Raw genomic sequence first — 23,823 nt, 5'->3', positions numbered from 1 at the left:
AATTTTATTTCCCTTGTACCAACGATTGAATGAAATATATTATATATTTTTAAATGTATTGAAAATATATCGCGATCCAATTTAGAAGTACACTTGACCCAAATTTGATTGAATTTGGGTTGTTTTATTTAATATTTAGCTGAAAATCATTTGTATACTCCAAAGTAAGTACTAAACACTGACAATCTATTTACCTATGCGTTTTTTGGTACCTAATATCAGAAAAGGTGGACTTAATTATATCAAAACATGTCCATTTGTATAATGAAGTTTTTAGTGAAAACAATTATATAAAATATGTTTGTACATTGAAACTTAGGATGTTTAATCAATTTATTTTCAAAAACGCAATATTGTTTGAAATGTATAAATTATTATGTTAAAAATATTTACACAACAAACATGTTTCGAGATTAAATTAAATATAATTTATATTATCAATAGCTTTAACCTTCGGTGAACTACGTTTTTCTTTTTAGTTATTAAAATTGTATGGTTTTTTTTTTTTTGTCAATACCTACCTATATTCAACATATCGATCATGATGTATCACATTACTTTAATTTAAGTAATTTAAGAATTCAACTTATTTGTAAAGTAATTGCTTTTTCAACGTATCATATGTGTTCATTATATTTTCTTTGAAAATCTCTCCCTGCTTTTTCGTCCAATGCAGAAGGCAAATGTGTTTTTTAAATCTCAATCCCAACGGGAAGTCACGGACCTCCGACCGCGCGATGTTTTCATTATATTGTCGATTTTTCAATAGGGTAATCCCCTCGGAGGGAAATCCTTATCTTGAACTTTTATTTTAGAGGTATATTTTTTAAATTTTACTCATGTCCATTTGGCATCCAATGATAGAAGCTTAATAATTTTCATAATAATATTATTAACAAGATAATGCCCCTATGACCTACCTACTCGTATTTATGAGAAATGTCAAAAACTTATGTTATAAAAAAAAAGGTGGTGATGAACTTGTTGTGTAACTTTTAACAATATAGGTAATTGTTGGCCACGAATCGAACCGAAGATGAATATTGTTCTGATTTTTATCGTTAGGTACAGTAAAATTATTTTACTAAAATATAATAGTTGTTCATAATAAAAAGTTATAAAATATTGATTGCTTGTTGAGTTCCAATTATTATACGATCTATTCAATAAATCAAATCAAAGTTTTGTTTTCACAGTTGTTGTCAGTATATTGTACTGTATTATTATTGACTGTGATGTATCTGCTTTGATATTGTGTATTTTAACATTGTATCTATTATGTTAATGCACTTACTGTAGCTAAATTCAAATATTTAACTGAAGATTATTGATAGGAACAATAATATTATTAAATTGCAGAAAATAGTAAAAATTGCGCGCTTTTATAAATTAATTTTATTTATTTATCTTGCAATCACAAAGCCAACAGTTTGGCAATAATCTTCGTCGCACTCGTCGGATCTTTACTATACGAATCGCAATCAATCATACACTGCGTCAGTATTATGTCGTAATAATAATAATAATAATAATAATAATAATAACATGACAGACATAGAATGACGTTAGACAAAGTCATATGAACCAACCAAAGGTTTCGTATTGTATTCTAACATCACGCCCCCGTAACACCGGGAAGGAGGGTCGTTAAGTCGAGTTGATGGGCTGTTTCGTGATAAATTACTAATTTACCCTCATTCGGCGGCGGAAGAGATCTGTCGACAACGATAATGTAATGATGACGCTGATAACATTATGATACGGACAATGGTTTATCTCGACAATGGAAACATTCTGCATGACACCGGGACACGTGGACCGGGTACAGACAAAAACTGAATTACACGCTGTGGCAAATCTGGACGTGTGAACCGGGAAAACCCGAGCACATAATATATTATATGGGTAGGTTACCTACACCTCTAAATCATATACATAATATTTCACACAGTTTGGATTACAATGTACGTCATGACAATAATGTAGTAGGAGAACCATTTAGGCGCCAAAAAACAATAACAATGATGACGGTGATAATAATAATATTGTTATTATAATGACATAAATTATTGTGCTTTCGGGTGCCTACCCTCAGTAGGTTGTACCGAGCGTGGAAATTGTGTTATTCGTTTAAGCCGTGCAGCAGAACCAGAAATTCGGTAACAATTGTTTTAATAACGCCCGAGTTAAAACGCGTTTATCTACCTATTATGGTAACCGGGAGGTATGTGCTGCAAATATGTGTGACAATGCACAAATGTACGAAATTCACTTGTATTTTATTTTTTTAGTCACTCGCAGTTAACCAGGAGGGAAACAACAAAAGATAATTGTTTCGTTTTAATAAATTGCGAAACAGGAATAAGAAATAACCGAAAAATAAGGATTCGTATAAAATCACATAAAGTTTATTTTATAAAAATTACATTAATGCTGAATGATTTATTTAAAAACAGTTTTACCGAATTATTTTTTTGTAATTCGTTTTTAATCGTTCCGTGCATTGTATGAAAAATTAAATCTGAATAAAATGTATTCTAGACCGTATCAGTCTATTTTTGTTCAATATTTTACCAGTTTTAATAACTGCGTACATTTTATTTGTTCAAAAATATAATAAAACACAAATTGGTTCATAAAAAAGTACGGAATAGTACATTTATAAATCTTAAAATCATAAACTTTTCCGAGTAAAAATAGAGTAGTTGTCACTTAGCGTAAAAAGGCAGAACCTTTCATGGTTGCTTTATTGGATTTGTAGAATCAGATTATTTTCAACCCTATGTATATGTATATCTTTTTATAGCAAAAATAAAGTTTTACACTTAAAATTTAGGTATTGTTAAACTTTTATTTTTTTATTTTTCTTTTCACCATTGAGTGACATACATATCTTTTAAATTTAATAATATTTAAATTTAAGCTTGTTATACATACTTATATAAGTATTTAACTATAAAATAACGTTAATACTACTATGGCAGTCGTAACACATATTATGATATGACAATAAGTATATTACCTACTTAATTATAGATACTATAATCGTATATTTTAACACTTTATTGTCTGGAGTGAACCTATCTAAGTTACGTTTGGTTCTATCAAGGGGGATTATTTTGTTCTTCAACTTAAGATTAATGTGCTAATATGATTAGTAGATACACTAAAATAATTGTGCGATATATTGGGTGCAAATTACATTCTAATCGTGACTAATCATAATTAGTGCGAACTCAAAAATAGAGCCTCAGTGCCTAAAATGTATCAAATTTTCGTACAGAACTAAAATAACTGTAAATTTATTTATGGTGTATCACTATCGGGATTTATGGTAGAAGTATAATATGAAACTATTCAATAGAGTAGGTACCAATTATTAAATTCTAGTGGTGAAAATAAATTAAATTAAAGAGGCAAATGAATTTATTGCTGAAAGACAAATAATTTGGATGAAACAAAAAACACACTGTGATTTGAGATAGTTATAATTACTCAGTAAAAATAAACAAAACACTTCCAATTAAATTCACTGCAGAACAGTCATTACGTTAAGGATATACCTACAATTCATATTTAAGTTTTTTTAAATGTATTCATTATAATGTGATTAATTAATTTTTTTACTTCCATAATATTTACTGATCTGATTTAACATGATTAAACGACTTTTCAAACAAAAATAGACAATTATACAATCGTAAATATATTATGCTTATCTATTTCAGTGACCTATTAATAAGAGGTTACGTCATGCGAACAATTCAAGCGGAAAGAATTGAGATAAAATAAAATAAAAATTCCTTTCGTTCAGTGTTGACAAATTGAAGACAATAGTAAGTAGAGTGACATAGAGTCAACTTTAATTTATATGATATTTTTAAAAAATTATGTTTTAAATCTTGTCTAGTATTTATTTTAACTTATTTTTTTACATAAATGTTTTTTATTTTTCATTGGTGACTTTTATTATATTTGAATAAATAATGAATCCCTGCATGTTTCATATTCAGAAATGTTGAAACATTTCTGGTCATTATTGTTTTGTCATTTAAATAAGATAGACGAGATGCTGCACGTGTAAACTTGTAATACAACAATTTTCACACTGGGTCTAACTTATATTGATTTGGCACATCTTTGTAGACAACTCAGCATTTTAAGCAACTCAAACACACCATGGAGATTGAATACCATTTTATTCAGTGTGAATATTTAACAGTGAACACACATTCTATCTATTTGGAAAATGTAATGTAGATTGTAAAATGTTACATGATATAGGTACATAGCTCTTATTATTTTCAAATTTATAATATTGAGCGAAATAATAAATTTTTAAATGCAACCTTATAATTTTCAATTCATATGATGAACATTTTGATGTATACATGTAAAAAAAAGAGGCAAAATATTACTTGGTTCACCACCTTGCTTATTTAAATTTACAATTGTAAATGTTTATTATTTACATCCATCTATTAAATTTAAAATATTTATGTACGCATAAAAGTTATAATTTGAAAAAAAATAAGAAAATACCTAAATTGCTATTTAATGATTAGAAGTTGATACTGGTTTTATAACACTAAATCTTAGTTGGTTACACTAGGTATTAAGTGTGAGGGAAAATAAATAAGGATTGTACGAAATGTAAAAACTGCATATTTAATGCATTTTAAAAATTGTAATAATAATTGTATTTTTGTTAAATATTTTATTTCGTTTTATTACAAATTGCTTATTTTATCAACAGTAGTTTCAAAGGAGCATACAATACTATTATATTGTATAATAAAAAATATAAAATATAAAAATCAGGCTGTACTAGATTTATTGTAATCCCGAATAATACTTTGGTAGGCTTTTTGTTCAAATCTAAAGGTTAATATTATTTTTTTTTGCGTAAAAAAAATGTTTATCCTCTTATCAATCATTTTATTTTATCATTTATGCAAATTATGGTACCTATTCTGTGGTTGACGTGGTTAATGAAATGTTGAATTGAAAATTCAGATTTGAAATCATGAGATAAGCTTATGAACCGTTGTTTCTTTTTGAATGTCAGGAGTGATTGACGCTGATGTCGAAACGATTTTATTTTTCTACAATCCTATTAAATAAAATATATTATATACACGCACCTTATGTGTGTTGTGTGCTTGCGATTTCCTATTCCGATCCCATACTAATGCATGCAGCTAGTGAAAATTGGAAAATGTCAGAAAAACGAACGGGTTATAATATGCCCTGGTTGAGTGATTCCTCGTGCAAATGATAACTATTAAGAAGAAATTCGAATATTTTATTGGGTCCCGTAATATTACGAGGCATCTTTAATGGCATCTTTAATCCTTATCCATTTAATTTCTGGGGGAAAAAATATAAAATTTTATTTTGTAGATATTTCGTATAAACTTAAAACGCTGCCTGATCATATATGTATACTGTATTTGTATAATTTCAAATTTGTATACATATTTTATTCATATCACAAATTCGTAAATCGAAATAATATAGTAAGCACATAGGTACTGGTACATGATAAATATTAGCTTTTACCTATTTTAAGTTGTAAAATGATTTTATTATACTATTGTTTTGCTATGTACATTAATTTTCAAATCCCTACTTTTGGAGCTGTACAGACATTTGAAATAACTTATGATTGCATTTTGATCTTGGCTATTATAGAATAAATAATATAAAATAATTCATACCCATAAATGTCTATAACAATATAAAATAATATATTGTTAATATTTAAGTTATGTTGCCGTTAATTTTGTTATGTAAAAACGGTGGCTTTAGTCACCTTCAATCCCATTTTTGTTATCGTCATATTATAGCAATGATCAGTAAATTAATATGTTCAAAGTTATAATGGAATATTGTTTTCAATATTTCCCATTTACCTATAAACTCGTAATATTATATTATAATATATATGTATAATACATAATCATATTAATTTAATTTGTCTTATTACTTACAAATGCCTGGTAGGTGGTTATATTATTATGCGGCTTATTTGTGCAAAAAATTAAAAGCTTAACTTCAGTTACCATCGAACATAAGCATTTCAGTATGTTATAGAGTAATATTATCGGAAATATAATAGGTTTACTTATTTGGCTGTTTAGAGTTAATTGGGGCGCATGAATGCAAGAGGACACTCTAAATTGCCATAGGTACATATTATAGAGGTACCAAGCAAATATTAATGCTAAATTCTAATACTTGCTAATATTACCTAACCATCACGAAAAACATTTGCGATCCATTAACGCACACATTTCAAGTCTACAACGCTGTGTCTGACGCACGTGAACGATTTTACGGAAAAAATAATAATAATTATAACACGGCGACGTTTTATATTCGTGATACTGTGAGTGATTTGGGTGTCAACTGACAGATTCTAACAAAATAATGTCAATTTTTCCAAGTGTGCGATTTATGCACGGAAATATAGAACAAAAATAGGTGGAACACAAATCTTGAGCTCCACCTACGAATAGGATACCACTCGGGATACCACGTATAGATACAATATTCAGAATACACATCCGTAGTGTATACCTACCAATAAGCACTGATAAAAGTACAGAGATTGTCGTCGAAACGGTCGTGGGGCGAGTGGAAATATAAACAAATAACGATTACGATTATTATTGCCGGTATACTGATTTGCGGTGCGGGTGGGGAACGGATGCACACAGACGGGATTGGTGGCGGGTGTGTGGGTCGTTAGTCCACAGCCATCGGTCACGATTTAGAGGTCCAAGCAGCCGTCAAGGTAAATATGTTGATGTATATATATATATATATATATATATATATAATATATTTAAGTATGTGTATGTGTGGCCGTGAGGGTCAGATAGGAAATCGGTCAACGTGAGTAATGTCCGGTCCATGTGCACAATACCCAATAGACATGCACCGAGTAAGAAAATATCGGTCATTTTTTTAACAGTGTTCGCGTGATGTGTACGAAAAAAATGCGATGATGATAATACCTAAACCCATCGCACGATATGATATATGTATAGATAACGATTATCGTATAAAAACAAGCACATGCAAGTTTAATGTAATAATACATTATATTTTAATTTTACTGTCAATAAAAATGGATTTTCAAAATTTTATATTTTTGTTAACAATACGTATTTACAATAATTGCTCGTGTATCCAGGCTCACTCATGTCCAGATGGTTTTCGTAGACCGATGCAAATATGCAACATATCGAATTACAATGATATTGGCTCAATACCTAAGTTCTACTGTTTAAATTCATTATACCTACTACCACGTTTGATAATATAGTATAATAAAAATACATACTTCATTTTATTTTTTAAAACTCTTTGGTAGGTACACACATATCAAAATTAATCAAAATTAACTGACTGAATTACGGCAATTCAAACCAAACCACATAAACAATTTGGGGTAACCATGATTATTATTAACACATTCTGCACATATTTTCGTCGATTTTAACTATTTAACGAAAACAGTTTGAAATATGAATCGAAATATTATGTGTTCATAAATAATTGTAGTAGAATACTTTGTAATGAAAAACAGACAGCTACTACAATGTTTGAATTATTTTTGAATGTTTTCCGCAATTATGTTAGTGACTCAATGCGAATTTTAGCTGTTAATACCTACACTATTACGTAAAAATGTTCGTATTAACTTAGAAAATATATATTTTAACTGAATGGTTAAAATTAAAATTGTTTCACTCAGTAGAATAATATAATTAATATAATAAAAATCTGCAATCTTTCGGCACTCAACTTTGTACGGGTTTTCAGATTTACGGTGAACATTTTGTTTATTCTTCAACCAAAAAATGTTTAACAATACTAATCAGTTAATGTAAATAATTTATGATAACGGCAAGAGTATCAACCCTTTATTCCGACCTGTTTGTTATTTGTTATTATCTAGTAGTGCGTATTGAATAAAAAAATATGATTGTTATTACTCGTATTATTGTTTTTAAGTGCAATGGGATATTTTATTAGGGCATATGTAGTGGATACTATTGAGTAGGTACGTAACATTGTCCATTTCTTCGTTAGACTGCGTAAAAAAGAATTTTATTACCTACGTTTGAATTTTTTCGTGAAAACAAAATAATCTTATGACTGCCAGTGAATCCTTATTCGACGAGGACTACCTAAGAACGCGACAACGGTTCGAATTACACCATCTGCCCATAAAATATAAATATAATATTATTCCTCTCTGTAATAGTTTCTTGTTACCGATGTTATTTGTTATTTATTTTCATTCAATCATAAATGTATGTTATATTTTCTTTTTGTCGTTATTATATTGCTGAAGATATTTTATATTTTACCCATATTGTTCTATATCTCTAGTTTCGGTATTATTATAATATTAACGTTGGAATTATGTCAATGTGAGTAGGCATAAACAATTAATGTATTATTCATATTGTATACATTTTAAAAATTATCTAGTTTTCTAAACCAGATGCAATTTTTGTTCATGCCGATAGGCGATAATAGACAATAGTTATAACTATTCGATTTAATTTAGTCAATTAAATCATAATTATCTTACGTATTACTTCGCATTATATTATGACTGTATTACGAGAAATGTGTGCTTGATAAAATGTATTTATTTTAATATTATAGGTATCATGTTAGATTAATTAGTATAGGAGTTAGGTAGTGATAATTCAATGATATTTCAGTTATCCAAGGAAACAGTAAAATAGATCATCTATTACGATTTTCAATAACTTCACTATACCTAACATATTATTATTGTATAATGTTCATAATTTAAAAACAAAACGATCATACTATTTTGAACTTTCTAACGAATTTTCGTGAAATTAAAAAAATATATATAAAAATCAATCAAGTTTAGTAAAATACCTTTGAATATGTATATTGTAATATGAATAAACGTTTATGTAAATGACTTATCATTTGCAACTGCAGATAGAAATAAGTAATAAATCAAGCTATATAATTTGCTATTGAGGTTTATATTATACAAAATATTTATTATTTTATACTCTCGCACATTCCATATCATTTGTTATAGTTTAACATATTTTCTGATATATTATAACCGTTTACCTTTATCCACTCTTTGATTTCCAAGATTATGTTGAATAAGACATGCTTACCGTTACGTACATACAGAGCATTTTTTTCTCCAATAATTGGTTGGTATCAGATAGTATTCGGTTTATGATAGTCGAATAAACTACAAAGATTATAAATTTAATGTATTATATTATTGTGACATATTTAGGCAGTATATTTTTCAAACGTCCATCAAAATGTCGAATAAGCCCGTTTCAATAAGTAATATATTTTATTTAATTCAGTTAAAAGTTGTATTATTCATTATTATTCATTAAAAACAATTTATTTTAGTTTTATCATTACCTACATTCATGACATAAAAATAATAAATACGTAAAATGTGTTTTATTTTAATATAATATAATAATGTATGTTTCTGTAAATTGAGTGATTGGATAGAATTGGCATAAAAAAACATTTCCATATCATAAAATAGCGATAAAAATACTAAGTAGGTGCCAAATAAAATATATATTTTTTTATAATTGTATTATATACCAATTAGAGGTACCTATTGTGATACTTTATTTACAAATAGTTATAATTATATTTACTGGAATCATAGAAGACAATAAACTTGTTATTATATGCTTGAGAAGGACATTTTTTTTTTTAATCACAATTTTAGAGGCTTAGTCCAGTCTTAGTCCCGTTTGTAAATAAAATTTACCTAAGTAATAAACTAATTTAAAATTCATCAACGTGGTCTGTGCTCTGTAATATTAGTTATTACGCAAATGACATTACGTAATTGTGTAAGCACTCATGTAGAGATAAAACCCTGGTATTTTTTACCAGTTAAACATTACACAATTTCTTTGGGAAGGGTGTGGAATTAAAATAATAATAATAATAAATTATATTGTGGAAGCTACTCGCTAGAGTTGATGAGAGTTATTTGAAAACTGTCCACTGTTGAGTAAACGCGAACAATTTTTTCGCAAAGTGGACATCCTCGGAAACGTGTATAATTATCGTAGTCATATATATGAAGCTACGTATATATGAATTCCTTGTATTTTGTAGTGTAAACCGTTTGTTTCTACAGTAGAACATAATAATATATTATTGTAATTTTAATTTCCAGAGAACAATGTCGTGTGAGGTACAAAGCAATGATTTATCGTAGTCGTTTTTATCATATGTGTGAAAGGTGTGCCTAGCTTTATTATACAAAGTAATGCTTAGCTCAATAATATATAAACTAGGAACAAAAACTGATTTTTTTCTTCAACAAATTCTCATATTTACATTTTTGAATATTGTAAATAATCCTATATTATAAAGTACCTATCGATATTAAATATAATAATTAGATTTTAAATTAAATTTAAATTCATGAATGAATGATGATTATTTTAAATAATTTAGTGATGTAGGCATAACAGAAATAATATCATTATTTATTTTTTTTTTGTTAAACAAAATTAGTACAATATTTTATTAATTATTAATGATTAACAAGTTTTCATAGTACTATACTTTGCTGAATAAATTATTATAGGTTGTAATAATGATTTAATAGTGACGTAGGTACCTACGTGTGAATTGAAACTTACTTATTTTGTATGATACAAAAACATATTATATAACATGCCATTTTTACGTTATTGTTATATAGAAAGGTTATCCTTATTTATTTAATTTTTGATAAAAATGAACTCATGCAATAAATTAATCTTTTATGTAAGTTATAATTAATTTTGAACTTTTATTAATGTAATTGCATATCCAAACATTAATAAGCTACCTATTCCATTTAATATTTGCCAAGTAAATATGTTATTACAAATTATTAAATACAATAAAAATAATTATTTCTGGCACTATAAGAAAATAATTTGAAAGTAATTTATTAATTTAATGGTTTTTTAACCTTTTTTTCCCCAAATCTGTATAACAGTAATTATTAATTAGTTACGTTAAAAAAAAAAAAATAAAACAAATATAAAAAGTAAAAGTGAGTAGACTTTTATAATCTGTACTATACATATATGAGCCAAATAAAGCAAATACTTTATTAGTTGAAATAAATTTTAAAATATTATATTATAATATTTTGTAACGAAAGTTGAAAGTAAAAATCCAAGTAACTTTGAATCCATCCAGGTAATTTCCGTGGCATTTCACTACATAAATCATCATTTAGCTTGTATATAGTTGTATTTATTCATTGTTTTTAATGTAATATAAACTTAATTTAAAATGTAAAAGTTCATAAATAATAATTATTCTAAATATTACAATTGGTAAAATCGTGGCAAAAAAATAAACAAGATACCTATTTAACATTTTATGAAACACAAAATATTAAATGGAATCAAATTTTTTTTTACCCATTGATATCAGTGTATGTTTCAGACAGGATTAACAATAAGTGGAACTGTAAGTATTATAAAGAAGGAACAGTAATTCCATTTGATGTTCATTTCGCTAGGACATATGTCAGGGTTGTTTTTTTTTTTTTTAACACAATCTGATACCTTTTGTATAGGTAATTGAAATTTCACATTTCATATATTTTGTTTATCCACTTGGCAGGGCGTATTGTTTATTAATAAACATTATATATAAATAAATAAATACACAAGTGAATCAATACTAGTATAAGATAGGTAGGATGTAGGTAGATACTTCAAGAATCCGGATCAAAAAAACAAATGTCTTATAGATTGAGGCTTTTGCGAATAAAATCATACCAACAAAACACAGGTGATTAGAAATAATATGCTGTTTACAAGTTATCAGAAGAAATCCTTACCGACTACAACTTAAACTATATACCCACTAACTACTAAGCACAATAACACAACGAATGTAATAATATTATATTAGTATGATGTTCAATTGTAAGAAAACTCAGGAAAAATCAGAGTATCGTTGGAAATAATAATTGTAAACAGTTGTAGTACGTTGTAGTGATAGATCAAATAAAAAAAAAAAAGGAACTTTTGTGTTTCAAAAGTTACAGTTTACCTACTCTAAAAACTGAAAATATACATCATAATAAGGTAGATTTGTTTCGGATTAAACCTGCACAAAGTGAGATAAAAATTAAATTTATAACCTAGTGGTTTATTTCAAAATTTTCACCAAAGTGCAAGTACAGTTTTAATAGGTCTTATATAAGTTATCAGATAAAATTCACAGAATATAGACTCCATTAAATTCCCGTGTATGATGTCAAAGCAGAATATAAAATGTATTATGTGTATATTTAATGTTGAGGTATATGTATGTTACATACACAGTATTATGTATATACTTTTTGTATTCCTATAGTTGTACATTTTTTATTACCGTTGTTTTATTTTTTGAATTGTAATTACAATTATACAGAAATAATAAAATTAAAAAACATATTCTAGATACATTAATTTTAGGTACCTACCTATAAGTGCTCGGGCGAATTTCTTAAGCAACATAATAAAATTAATGATTACAGTTAACTGCCATTTTAATAAAAAAAGTTTTGGTTTTTAATAGGTTACCATACTACGCTGTATATTATATTATGAATATATAGATCTAAATTTATAATATTCTCTAGTTAAATTTAAATTAATCTATCCCAGTTCTCTACCCAACTAGTCGACTGAAAAATGATACAATTTTGGTCTTGATTAAAAAGTTTCGGTCAGGCTTAAGTAAATGTTATGCTGTGTGCCTGTGTGTCTTTGTTTAAAATCAATAGCCCGGTTGAGCTAGGGATTTTAGGTTTTATTTTGGAGCTTTGACCTAAACTAAAAACATAAATACGAAACAAGTATTTCTGGATCTGGGCAACACATATAAGATTGTAATAGCCGTGATATTTTCACTAAATACTATTCCTTAAAAAAAATGTTTCTACTCCTGGATACATAGGTATGTGTTAAATTTAATGAAGAATCTGTATGGTATATACAGGTAGGTACCTATGCTTGTTATATTTTATTTTATTCATTATATAATCCTCGAGTACTTAAAATGTTATTAATATATTATACGTTCATGTGAATATAATTTTTAAGGAAAATAACTTTGAATAAGGGTTTACAGCTTTGCATTTCGTATTTAATTTTTGCAAGATACGGTCATAAATTAATACTTATAAGTCAAAATAGACTTCATGTTTAATAGAACGAGTATGTTTGTGCGATTTTAATAAGTACTGACTTTGACACGCTACAGTGGATTTCGTTAATTGCTCTTTTCGAATACGCCACGATTAAACGAAATAAACTTTCAGTACTGGTGCACTTATTGAGTTCATATTATAATCGATTTGTTTTCCGTGCGTTTCTTTTATACAACTAAAATAAGCATTTTGTAAAACATATTCGTTAGTACGTGGTATATAGTGAGACACATGCACATTGCGTATTCAAAGTCCACATGCTATTCTCGTTGTATTTATATTATTTTTAGCTGGAAATATTATTTGTCTCGGGTTTTAACTGTATAGGTATTAGGTACAACTGTAGTAGAGATATAATCCTCTTTTTTTCTTCTTTTATTTTTTCTTTTTTCTTTTTACTTTATTCCCCCCCCCCCCCCCCCCCCCCCCCATACTTTTAGGTCTCAAAAGCCGATGGAAAATAAATGAAAACATTAAAACGTTAAACGACCACATAACTATTGAAGACATGTGCATATAATAATAAGTTGTATATTACTGAGCTACGAACGAAAATTAACAGTATATGAAAGTGATATTAATTCTTGTGAAAAAGTTGAACACAATTACACAAACTGTGTTTCTAATGATTATTTGTTGAATTGTATTTAGGGTGTTTACCATCGTAGTATATTATTCACAACTTTATATAATATAATGAGCGTAACAAATACGGGACTTAGAAACTTTTACTTTGGTGGAAACTTTGTAATTTAATAACAATAATTTCCTTTAATACAGTTCAAGTGTAATTTATAAATTATATAACTAGGATACCTTAAATTAATTACTTATTACAATAGACGTTTTAATGTTATTATCATAGAGACTGTTCATTATTGTCCTTACATTAATAGTATTTATTATATATCTGCAGTTCACTTAAAAAAACTTTGGTTGAAAGCCAAATTGAACAAATGTATTTGAGCTATGTGTAAATAAAAAAAACAACATCAACAACAACAACTTGGAATTTTCAAGCAGTGTTTAACAGTTCAACACAATTTAAACATTATTGAGTATAATACTGGTCTATTGAATGGAAAATCAAAGTACCTACCTACAATATATAATTAAATCGTTTTACGTAAATATTTGTTATTTTCAAATAGTGTCTTTTATTCACTGTTATTTCAATCTAAATTTATAAAGATTTCTAAAATCTTGGGGCTCACAATTAATTCTTGGAAGGTGGTTATCAAATAGGAAGCACTGGAAAAGTTAACGAGAAATTTCCACTCATTACTCAGTTAATGACCAAATATAATGTTAGAAATATAAAAATAACGATTTAAAAAAATTATTGTGTGTTACTTTTTAAAAATAAATGTTTATTATGTACGTTGAATGAACGTGGTTAAATACAAAAAAATTGAAAATAATATTATTATTTCTTCACTTAATATAATTTGTTTGCTCATGATATTGACTGAAGGAGCAAAAATTCTCAGGGGTGTCAATTGAAATTAATGAAGTTTTAAAAATAATATTAAAATAAATTAAATTAACTTAATTATAGTATAATTTTATGTGAAAGTTTTTTTTATGTTCATAAATATTAGAAACACAAAAATTAAAATTAAATTTTAAATTCTTTAAAACGGTTCCTATATGATTGAAACAATACATAATTTATTTATTAATTCAAAAGTAGCTAGTTATTTTTTAAAGTTTTATTATATTTAAAATTAAGTACAGTATGTATAATAAAATAGAGTAAAAATAATATTAGTAACGTACCAATTAATACTCTGCAGCTCTAAAATCGTAATGTTTATTACTAGTAAAAATAAATATTTATCCAAAATATTAAATATAAAACATAATTTTAGGGACGGTTCCAAAATCATAAAAATATGTAATATTTTAGGCAATGATTTATAAATTAAATTCCTTAATAGTTATCTAAATATTTTTTATTTACATAAATAATAATATTTAACTAATTTACACGTCATATTTTGGTATTGCCATAATGGTTCTCATTTTCAGTATTATTATTATTTTGAATTTGTTATAAAAGTGAATGTAATAATATTAGTGTACCTACATAATTATAGTAAGTATACTTACATAGATGAAATACTTGTTTAAAGATTATCTATATGACCGTAAGCACGATATTTATATATTGTGTTGTTACTTTTGATACTTTCTAAGATGGTACCTATGATCAATAATATTTATTTTATAATTTCAAGTCAATCTCAATAGTTTAATTGTATTTTTCGAATGCAAGTAATTCTGGTAACGATCAATGTGAGCAAATAAAAGGTTATATAAAAGTATTCAACGCCAATTGCAATATTTTGTCAGAAGATTTCCCAGTACAATTTACAAAATTCCAGGGAATACATGAGAACCCTGAAGCATAGTAATATTCTACTACCCTTCAATAGTGTTTATTTATCTAATGAGATTTGTAGCATGTTCATTAGCCATTTGTTGTAGCACAAACAAAACCAATTTAACGGGAAAAAAAATATCAGCCATACAATCACAGAGAGAACCTGTAATTATGTATTGCATATTTTAATTAGTTAACACAATATACTGACATATTATATTTTGTTTGCTGGTAATAGGGTAAGTTTGTTGTAGACAGATTAGTTTTTCAATGAAAGCTGATAAATAGTAGTAGGGTGTAACAATCTGGGTTTCAGACAATGTGTGTGTAGTGTGCTACTGTGATAGGTATCTGCTTCTGAAATCTTAAGTTAACATTTTTCTAATGAATCGATCTCAATAATATGGAAAAAATAAAGTACTAATTTAATTAATGGTAGGTACGTATATAGGTAATACATAATAAAATACTACACACTTTATTTAACCAATACATCTATAATATATACAACAAGTATTTAGTATATATTAAATACTTAGGTACTTATAATAACACATAACACTTATACATAATATGGAAATTATACATGTTAATATATTTTATGTTTTCGAATCATATTTTTAATATTTGTAAAATTTCTGTCTATCATAATTATTACGATATAATAAATAATAACGTATGCATCCATATCACTGGATAATACCCATATTATATAAAGATTAAAGTTGTTTTAATTTGTTTTAAAAGTGTTGGGCACACATACAATTTATAATTCATGGATGATTTTAAACGTCCCACATTAAACTTCACCGTGTAAAGCCGTAAAATAATTCATGAAAATAAGATATAGCACTGGCTGAAAAAAGCGCTTAATAAATGTTATGCAAGTATAAAACAAATTATAATGGTATACATATGCTTGTTGTGGTAGATGCCGAATAGTGATAAAACTGAGAACAGTGGTTACTTCTGTAAAGGCTGCGGGTGATTTAAATAAATACCACAAAGATTTCGGACAAACCGAAAATGTATATCTGTATTTTGTAATTCAGTTGAATATAATATTACCATACCGTAATAAAACTATATTGTTGTCGATACCGATACGTATGCATGTTTTGCCACGGGGTTTCGGAAAGTTTCATTTTTAAAATCCATGGGAAGGTACTGTTCCAGAGAAAAAAAAACATCAATTATTATGAGCATCGGTTCATGTTAATATATAATGAACACAACAAATGCGTTGTAACATTATTCGCAAAAATATTGCAATGTTCGGTTGATGTACTTTTTTCAGTAGAAATTATGATGTTCTCACCGGTGGAAAATATCATCAAGGTATTTTTTATTTTTTTATGCTTCCAGTATAATTGCAATTGTGAATAGACGGACATAAAGACGAATACAAGCATAAACCGGATTATATTGTAGGTATTGCTGTGACTTGTGAAACGAGCTAAGAGTAAATAATAAAATGTAAAATACCTCTAAACCTATTACCTACCAATGATCTAAATAAACGTGTACCAAACTATTTTAACTATACTAAATGGGCTAAATAATCGTTTTAAAGAACAATAAAAAAGCCCGAGAAAAAACCCTTTTTCGAGCGTATTTCATTTAAAATGAAACTACCTTAATTTTCTAAATGTCTTCAACAAATTGGCTACACACAGTCTTATCTTAAGTTTAGGAAAAGTTTATAAAATTAACTGCATTATATTTATATTATTAACTAATTCCAAATCCTAAACCTTTTAAATTCTTCAATGACATATTATGTTATAAATGTAGAAAATCTTGTAAAATCCTATATTATAATTTATCTATATTATGATTATTTTAGCTAGACAATCAATAACGATTATATTTTTTTTATAATCGTTATTGAACAAAATATATAGTAGGTACTTATTAATTTGATAGGTATTAACTGTTGGAAAATGTAACAAATGATTTTTCGAGTAAACTTACTAAATAATATTTTGAATCTAGGTGCCTATTATAATAATATTATCAGCGAGTAGTTGCAACGATTCTTCGACACTTATAATTCAAGTGCGTTTACGACAGAGCATGATATACGTCAGCTAACGTGAGAAACATAAGTTCGTTGGAATCAAAATCATTGTTCACTTGAAAGTTTTGTTGGTGAAAATTGTACAAAAGAAATAGAAAACACCCAAATATAGATAGAGACAATACACATGCTATATGTATACACACACACACACACACACACACACAATTAAATATCTTCAACAAGGAATCTCTTAACGAGCTTAACAATAATAACCCATTATATTTTTGGTAATTTTTTTATTATAAAACTTTAATGATATTTTATTCTTATTACACAAATTGTGTTTTAAATTGTAATAAATAAATGAATTATGTAGCTAAAAAAAAAAAATCAAAATTTGAAGTAAAATTATAGTCTTATATGATGTCATTCTATAAAAAAATAATTTATGATATTTGAATTAAATTCCAAATGTAATTAAATACAAAACAAATCTTGTTTAATCGTAGTATTTTTAAAACTGAAATGTATTACATATAATACATACGAATAAATAATTTGATATAAAACACATTTGTATGCTGATGAAAAAAAAACACTTTAATATTAGATAGGTATATTATAAAACTATACACGTCATATTTACACATGAATTTAAAATTACTTGATCAAAATTATGGAATCGTTTTCCATTTTTATTTTTATTTTTTAATCAGTTAACATCGGATGCACTATGATATTTATGTCGCTTTTCTTTTTGAGAACATTATGCATGCATGATACACCCAAAATTATTTGAACATAATATTAATTGTGAAGATATTATTTCTAAAACAGTAGTACGCCCATTTTATACTTACACCAATTATCATGGGTAAACATTAACGTTATTTTATAAAGTATTACTTTTATTTTTTGAATCACAACATAATATATATATATGTATATAAAAAAAACAGTACATCGTAAATTTTACCATTTTTTTTTCACAAGTCGCCAGTAGTATTTTTTTTTACGCTTAAAATATTACCACACTAATAGATCAAGTTTTCTATCTAAAAAGTTGCTATACACATAGAAACTTTCAAGGATTCCTTTTACCCAATAAGGTGGTGACATTTACACGACTATCTGACCAAAAAGAAATACCACATAAATGAAATACCAACACGGCAACACATTCCATTATTGTCTATAATTATAAATATTGAAAAATAGTAAATACTTAACTCAAATAATTGTTTGTAATTTTACCATGGCACGATGTGGTTTTAAGGCTCCGATTAATAAAGACCATACAATTAAGAATTCATAGTTGAATTATTAAATTTCTTATACCTACTGTAGGTATAATAGGTTTTAAGTGATGTCTCATTTTCTCATCATTGAGTAGCGATCACTGTAATAATGGGTGTGTCGGAATTTAATTTAATTATACATAATTGTATTCAAAAAAACGAAAAAAAGCGAAGGAAACGATGGAAAAAAGTGGACCAGCCACTCTATTTCTAAGGATTGGTTAAAATGGAAAAATTGGAAAAAAAATCATGTTTCATATGGTACTGATAAATAAATACTTGGTTTAATATATTGACCATTACTACTGGTGACACAGGTATAAGCGCTATTGTACCGTAAAATAACATTTGAGGTATAAATAGCTTAAAATTAGTCTTACAATTTTTGAAAATTGCATCGTGTGTGGAAAATAATAATATATAGGTATGTGATAAAAATAGTTCCATGTATTTACAATAAATATTTTATGAATAAGTTAACTAAAATCGTATTTTTTTTTAAATATCTGATTTCGTCAAAATTTGAACACCAAACGCGTAAAATGATTATAATAATGTATTTTTTGAGGTATTTTTGATGTTTATAATTTGTGTTAATTTCATTTTTCCAATAATTTTAATCGACGATGGAAAAACTAAGGTAGGAACAGTTTATTAAATTTAAACATGTAAGATGTATGACAGAAAAAATGTGGTTATCATCAAACGATACAAAAAAATTAAAAGAATTAAAGTCGATAAATTGAGCAAAAAAAAGCAAAAGATTTTTTAAATTAGACCTTGTCTAGAAATTATTTAGGTATTTAAATGTTTAATAAAAAATTCTGAATTGCGCCAAAAACAAAATTGATTCGATCAAAAACCAGTGTTGGGTAAATATCTTGTTTATTTTTGTTTTTACTAAATTTGCATTGAATCGATACAAAGTATATTTTTATATTAATGGATCGTTTATTGACCATGAAGAATGAATTGTTAAATGTTATTATCGCAAATGTTTTAATAGTATAAAAAATTCCGGAATAATTGTCTGGAAAATACATAATTTCGCCAAATGTAAAAATTGTACAATCGTTATAATTTACATAATAAACATAACATAAAATTTATACTAGCATTATGTAGATTAAAAAATAATAACATTGAAACTATGTATTTTCAGTAATGTTTACCATACAAATCTGAAACATTACTTTTTATGATTTTTTCCTGACAACATGATTGTTAAACACGCATTTTATAAATAAATTAAAATCAAACTACTACTACATTATTATTATAATTATTATAAGTCATAGCAGGGTGAGTGATCCATTGGTTATCCAATTATGTGGACCTGGCCATTTTTTTTTGTCGACCAACACTTTTCGTGTGATTAAAAAAATCGCAAAGATTAATATACGGCACCTGCATGACCACGGCCGAATCTAGTTAAGCTGGTTTCGTTTTAAAATACCTACTAATTGGATTTTTTTTTAAAAAATTAAAACATGTGCTTGTTTTAACAATATCTAGACTGATTTCGGGTTAATAATGTTTGGAATCGTTATTTCCGCATAAATCGGTTTGATTTTTTTCTCCAGCACACACGTGGCACTTAATATTTAGAATATACACACGATATGCAATTATAATCTACTCAACAAGGTAAAAAGTAATTTGATAGAATTATAATATACAGTCGTATTATATACTTTAATATTTATAATATTATTATCCCTACATTTTCAAAATATTTTTATAAAAAACCATACTTAATATGATTATATTTAGGAACCTACCTCGTGTGGACGGCGTGAACAGTAGATATTATTGGACATATCGTTCAAACCGTCCACATGACAATATAGAAAATATGATTACCTATATTTAGGAACCTACCTCGTCTGGACGGTGTGAACAGTAGATATGTACAGCCTTCCTGTCTCTGGCGTTGCGGTGACGGACAGCCCTGTGCGGTGCCCCTCCTCTCCGGGCAGGGTGCGACAAAGACGATGGTGGACAGATAATTAAACAAGATACGGGACGTGGATATTAACGATGATGATTATTGGACCGTTGATCCGATCGACGGCGTGGTGGTGACTGAAAATCGGACGAAAAGGCTAAATATCGCGGGGGGGGAAACGGTTAAAAAGGTGTTGGGAAAATAAATGAAATTTTTTCCCGAATCGAGTATTGTTTATTGATTTCAATAATAATAATAATAATAAAGATTTGCTGGAAAAAAAATGTCTTGGTATTTTTTCGAGTCGTGTGTAGGTACGGGAAATATACGCGAGGAGAACCGTTCGTTGCGACTTGTGCAGCGGACGGGCGCGAAGGGATGTCGCCGGCACGGGGCAAGACACTGAGGTTTTGTGATCGCCGTGGCTTTCGGGTTTTCCCGTTTTATACTCTCGCGGCGATTATTTAACGGTCTGTAACGCGAGAGCGCGCGACTCCGACGCGTTGTTGTTGCCGGCAATCAATACACGGCGCATGTGTGTGCCCGCCGCCGCGCCGCCGGCCAATTTCGCCACACGCGAATATATTATTATTATTATCGTCTTATCACCACAATAACAATAACAATACAATGCGCCTATACGGTGTTTTATTTTTCCAAACGAATTAATAAATTATACGCGCGAATAGGTATATTATTGTCATTATTGTTGTCTTATCACTCCATATCATTATAATAATATAACCACAATGCGCGGCCCTGTTGTACCGATAAAGTGCGTTAAGAGCGGCTTACCGCGGTTGTGGCGCGCGGTAGATGGACGGCGGCGACAATGACAATATTATAATATTGTGCAGGTCCATATACCGCGGTTTATTTTACAAACCAACCATTACCTACCATTAATATTAGAACGACACGTCGTATTTTGACCACCGTCGAGGCCATTAAATTAGGTATTGTCGAATTTTATCCGCTGAGGAGCTGACCACCGCGGCATAGCGTATTATTATTATTACGAACATGTAATTGTATATAATATATTATTTTGAAACTGACGATTTCTATTGGATATCTATACGAGCTGCCAACAGTGCCAACTGTATTATAGAGTCGTAGAAAATTGTCATATATTTAAAGATTCAAATTCCTGATCCATGAAGTTGTTGATAGCTGATACGATCATATTATTGAGATGATTATATTGGGTATGTTCCATCATTCTATCAATATTAATTAAAACTAACAGAAAAACCTATACATTTAATATTACAATAATTAAAATTTTTGGAATTGGGAATAATTATTGTTAATTTGAATTTTTCAACTTACATCAATTATATAATATGTAGAACTATATTATATTGTTAATAACGAACTTTTACATTTTACTTTTCGTGATTATATATTTTTTTTCGTAGTATACCAATCACATTATTCTGTTATTCATAATTGATAACAATTTAAGATTTAATTCCATTTTATTATTCATAATTTATTGACAATAGTTTAGGTTGTTTAATCAGACTTTATCGGTTATTGTATTATTTATTAGTCTTTATTAAATATTATGCAACGATGTTATTTCCTCATAATACTGCTATAGACTATAGTGCTATTGGACGTTAATTAAATGCAATTATTAATTAATAAAAAAATAACCAATCCACATTTTAGTAAAAATGCTACACATAACATAACTATAATAATATAATATAAACTGTAAGTTCTGTAGTAGTACAATAATTATACTAAATTGTACTATATTATTAAAGGCGAGGTGAACTTAAATATTATTAGAGGCAAGTTTTTTTGTTCACCTTCCTTTTTGACTTGCTCAAATTTGATTATAACTTTGAGCCTTTATCTCTCTCTTATATATAAAAAAAAAAAACCATAACAGGAGGACACTATAGTTCCAAGAGGGTAGAGGTGATGAAGGTTGTCACTAATAGAGAATTTTTAATCACGCATCCGAATAATTTATTACGAGGCAAATAAAAATAATCACATCATTATATTATAATTTATAATATGCAATTATATTTTGTGTTGTTATTCAAAAAGGAATGACGGCAAAGACTTGAAAATTTCACCAATGAATATTAATATTAACTATTTTAAACAAATACGATTATAATACTATATAATATTGTCAAACTATTTGAGCTCTTTTTGAGCTTTTTACAAAATTATAAAAATCGTAGGCACATACCTATTTATTTAAATTTAAATTGATGTTTTTTGGTCAAAAATCTTAACAATTTATTACAAGGTTCTTCGTAAGTGGTTTTTACAACAATTAATAATGTTTAAAGTGGTTAAAGTTAACATTTTGGAAAAAAATCTTCAAAATGACGAAAATCGAAACTATTTTGTAGTTTAAAATCATATTATAATTACAATTTTTATACCTTAGACTTTAAATTAAATATAATGAAGTTTTGAAACAATCAATTAATATTGATAACTTTTATTTGAAATTTTTTTTGTAAGCATTTATGGTTAAGATTTTGGCGACCTTGTAAGCTTCAACAGAAAATAACGATATTTTACGACATAATCATACTACCTAGTAGGTAGTACCTACTACATTGTTTAAATTTTTCTGTTCACCTTTTCATCAAACAGATGTTTTGAATCATCGATAATAACTTACTAATTAATCTGAATAATCTGAATCTTTTCTTTGTCCTCATTCCTTACTCATACACAACTTGAACAAAGAAAGCATAAATTATATTTTATCTTTTTAGTTGCACTATTTAAGTAATTGATAACAGTATATTTGTTTGTAAGGAAGCTTTATAAGGACGTTCACGGTTCTGAGTGACTGATGAAATTATAGACTTGCGTTGTAGACTTTTTCTAAAATTATAACTGATGATACCTACC

General features: G+C 27.4%; 1 protein-coding gene across 1 annotated transcript in view; it reads right to left on the bottom strand.

The window, feature by feature from the left end:
- LOC100162115 (sex peptide receptor) overlaps positions 1-21,355 on the bottom strand; it is a 229,472-nt gene extending 208,117 nt beyond the window's left edge. Inside the window, exon 1 of the mRNA XM_001944418.5 lies at positions 20,862-21,355. The gene's annotated coding sequence lies outside the window, so the exon portion shown is untranslated. The remainder of the gene's footprint in view (positions 1-20,861) is intronic.
- Between the last annotated feature and the right edge of the window lie 2,468 nt (positions 21,356-23,823).

This window comes from Acyrthosiphon pisum, chromosome X (assembly GCF_005508785.2).
Source record: "Acyrthosiphon pisum isolate AL4f chromosome X, pea_aphid_22Mar2018_4r6ur, whole genome shotgun sequence".
Taxonomy (NCBI): Eukaryota; Metazoa; Arthropoda; class Insecta; order Hemiptera; family Aphididae; genus Acyrthosiphon; species Acyrthosiphon pisum.
Note: the sequence above shows the minus strand (reverse complement) of the source record. Positions and strands in the feature narration are given on the sequence as shown.